The sequence below is a fragment of the Saccostrea cucullata genome, unplaced genomic scaffold, assembly GCF_032062105.1.
Source record: "Saccostrea cucullata isolate Sc308-1 unplaced genomic scaffold, CSIRO_AGI_Scuc_v1 ctg14871, whole genome shotgun sequence".
NCBI lineage: Eukaryota > Metazoa > Mollusca > Bivalvia > Ostreida > Ostreidae > Saccostrea > Saccostrea cuccullata.
Window position 1 is genome coordinate 60 of NW_026919289.1, and position 4,151 is coordinate 4,210.

At 29.9% G+C, this 4,151-nt stretch overlaps 1 long non-coding RNA gene across 1 annotated transcript; it reads left to right on the forward strand.

Moving 5' to 3' along the window:
* The first annotated feature begins 730 nt into the window (after positions 1 to 730).
* On the forward strand, positions 731 to 1,946 carry LOC134229005 (uncharacterized). Its single transcript, XR_009984116.1, has 3 exons — positions 731 to 804; positions 893 to 954; positions 1,195 to 1,946. It is a non-coding gene; the product is annotated as an uncharacterized LOC134229005 (long non-coding RNA).
* The last annotated feature ends 2,205 nt before the right edge of the window (positions 1,947 to 4,151 follow it).

Consider the following 4,151-nt stretch of genomic DNA (forward strand, 5'->3'; position numbering starts at 1 on the left):
GCTTAAAAATGTCGTTGGCCCCAATCTTTCACCAGACAAATAAATCAAGCTGGTAGATATGCAAAGAGATCATCACTTTTTTAAAGGGAGGTAAAAAAAAACTTTGTTTGGACCTTTGATGGCTATTGCAGACATTCTATTCATTTGTATGAATGATTTGGAACATTGAAAATGTTGTTATTTGTTTTTTTTTTAAATTAGCTAAACTTTAAATATTTGAAAAACTGGGAAAACATAACTTATTTAATATTTTTGTTAAAGGTTTGAAGCGATTCAAATTTATCATTGATTTTTTTTTTCTTAAAGGAACACACGTTCTTGTTTAACAGAGAAAAGTTCATTGAAATAAGTGTTACAAACATTTGTAGATTTTAGAGAATAATCTATACTCGTAAATGCAACAAGAATAATGAATTATAGTTTATTCATATTCAATTCCTGTTCCAATGAAATGTATCAATTAAATTTAATTACTAGGAAGTTTACTCTAATTTTTGTAAAAAGCTGTAAGGAAAACGTTTATAATATATTAATATCTATATATGTATGTAGTGCTTGTGTTATATCACTAATTAAAGAAAAATAATGACATTTCAATACAGAAAAACTATTCATGTTGCCAATAAAAATATCCCTTTTTAAAATGATGTTTTTTTTAATTTCTAGTCTTCCTTTTTGTTTGTCTGGTATGTCTCGTCGGCATTCTGTCATTGCAAATTTAATCACAATTATATTAGCTGTTCAAATTTATAGCTTGCCTCATGTGGCATCTGTATTAGGACCCCAGAAGGACTGTGATACTACGTAAGTAAAGTCTAAAACCATTTAAAGGCGATGGGTGTAATATAACTTTTGTTGGAGATTGATCTAGATTTTTTGTTTATTTTTAAAGTGCTACAAATGATCTTGGTAAATGCTGCACAAATTATCACAGAGTCAACAATACATGTCAAGGTAACTAAAAGAATATTTATTTAGTCATGTTATTTTGGGTTATAATAATTTGTGCAAAAATGAATACATGTATCCTAAGAAAGTTTAATTTTATGTAGATTTTAACGTTTAGAAACGAAGGGAAATCCAATGCATGTTTTCTATTGACTATAAAGTAAAAGTTCTGACTTAATATCTAAAGAAAAACTAAAATGTATTTATGATTTTTTATTTTTATTTTTTTTTTCGTTTCGCTTTCAGAGTGTTTTCCGGGTTATTTTGGTGATGAATGCACTTCAAAGTGTATTTATCCTTATTTTGGTTACAAGTGTCAGGAAGAATGTATTTGCTCTGAATCAGACTGTAACTTTCAAAATGGTTGTCCAAAAGCTACAACAGGTACATGTATCTTTTTTTTAACTGTTCACCTACCTGTATGTACACATTTGAATTAAAAAAAATTCTTATCAAGTCTTCAATCAGAACGTTTTTGGCATTGTTGATTACCGGTTTGTTAAATATTATATTATACGATTGGATGAATAAAGCTTCGGATTATTTGACTTCATAATTTATTTTTAATTCAAGAAAGACAATCATCTTCAACAAATTTTGACTTTTCTAAGGAATATGTTTCCAAAACTTTCATAACAGAAACCATTACAGTTTTGCATCAAGATACTGAAAAAGCTAACGATTCCATGTCTGTTTCTTTCATTCTCATTGTGTGTGTTGGATCTTTGATATCCGTTGTGGTACTTATTGGAATCATCAAAACGATTGTTGTTTTTCTATATGTTACTGAGACCAAAAATAACACTGATACTTCCTCTGATGTTTATCTTGACATTGATGAGAATTTGCAAGTAGAAACTAGAGCTGAAAGTGAGACACTCCCTAGAGAACATGTAACCGTACGAGTAACAGAATATGTCAGTTCCTTCCATAAATGCATTGATTTAGTTGAAGAAAATGGAGAAGAGAATATGAAGGAAAGGGTATGCAAAAAAGAGTCCAAAACCAAACATTCTCCGACAAATAGCAGCGATAAAAACGATACACGGTCCAAAAGAAAACAGGTAAACAGCTGTGAATTACCTGAAAATTTTAATGACGATCTGGAACAGGGTTGTTTCAAAGGAAAAAATAACATCAAAAGTCCTCAAGGCATTGTATTCACTGAAAAAAATGACATAGAAGATAATACAGGAATAATAAAATTTGAACAGGGTGCTGAAACAGACATTTGTGTTGATTCCTATATATTTTTGAATAAACAAACAGAGATAACACATCTCTAGATTGTACAAATTACCATATATTTTTTATTAAATATTTAAACCGTTGTTTATTGTGCAGAAAAAAGTTTGATTCATATACATAGAGATGGAATTGTACAATTTGAAATTAATAAATAAATGTTTATGTCTACCTAACTTATTATTAGGGCATTATTAACATATTGGATTGTCTCCGGATTTTTTTCCGATCATCAGAAGGTGCACACTGCCGATATGACCGATCGACAGCAGATAGGAACTTATATTATGCCTTGTGTTTGTTATTTCAACAGTTTCAGAATTTTTTAATAAAAATTTTCCCTCGATTTGGGGATGCGTTCACTTTTTATCCCGTATAATACCGTATAAGTTGAAATTTTAGCTAGGCAAAAATTTACCGATTGTTCTCTTTAAATGGATGGGTTACTTTTAGCGAGATTCAAATTTAGCGACTTTAAAATGCTCACTTAAGAAGCTTTTACAAATAAAACAAGTAATTTTTAGCGAGATTCAATTTTAGCGATCTCATTGTCTCCGCTAACAATGCCAAATATTTACACTAAGCAGAAATTATTTGAAACGAATTTCATTTAAATAAGTCTAAATACATTGACTATCAATTCAACTTTCAAACATATGTTTAATTAAGAATTATATATTATTACTTATGAATTTAATGAATGACTCTAATTCTTGGCCAAATTATTCGAATATATTCTAGTTTGGGTCAGATTACGCTTTATAATCCGAGAAGCGGATTATAAAAAAGACTAAACTGACCCAAACCAATTTGAAGTTATAATTGAATAATTTGGCCAAGAATTAGAGTCACTCCTTATAATTTAATTTCAAAATAATTAAACAACTGTGGGTGTAAAATTGTGCTGCTTTTTCACAAGGGGAGGTAATAAATGAAACACAGATCTAGCAGCCATCATGTTTGTTTACACGAGGTAAGATCAAGATACTGTTTGAAGTTAAAGGTACCTTCATTAAATCTGGAATTTTCCATGAATCTCAAGGACTGGAAATGAGGGGATTGTATGGATACAGATGATTCAGCTGGTTGTCAAGGGTATGTGTCCCCATACGAAACCAGGTTATTGAGAAATATTTTGCGTTTCTTCTTGGAAATCAACCAATGAGAGACAAGAATACAAACAAAATTAAATTATTTGTTTTTAAAACAAGGTAAGCTATAGTGATAAACGAAATCATGAAACAAGGAACTCAACAGTTTTAACATCAAGTATTATGGGGTCATTTTAATTCGTGGGGGTGAGTGTTTGTTGGTAAGTAAAAGTTTGATGGTTCGTAGAGACATAATTTCGTGGATAAATAATATATACAAAAGATACAAAAAATAATACCTTTGTTGACAAAATAATTGTTCGCGGGGATGAAAATTTGTTGGATGGTTCACCCACAAAATAATCCACAAAAATTGGTCCACCACGAACATTAATGATTCCACAGTAACCATTTCGCAATTTTGATATCTATGGTAGATTTTTAAAAATGCTGTTTCAGGAAATAGATGAAGAATCTATCTTTAAGTTGGACGTTGACTGACATATTTCATACAATTGTTATACCATTCTTTTACCTAAATGGCCTACGGATTTTTCCTAATGCTGTGTTGTAAAACGTCAATCTGAGTTTGGACCTAAAAATTATTTGCAATAAAAGACTTGTCCTGTGTTTGAAGATTTTTATGTCTAAGATGCAAATATATATTCTCTCATTGTCATTAAAGTGGACTGGTTATGAGCATTCTGTATTTTTTTCTGCAATAGCGGCGACGTTAATTCCCATGGCAACAAACAAGGGACGTCATTTTTATTGTTTATTTTTACATTGTTTGCAAAAATGTATAAAGTAAAATTAAATATCATATGTATTGTTATATTTAAGATGTATTTGTCATTGTATACATAA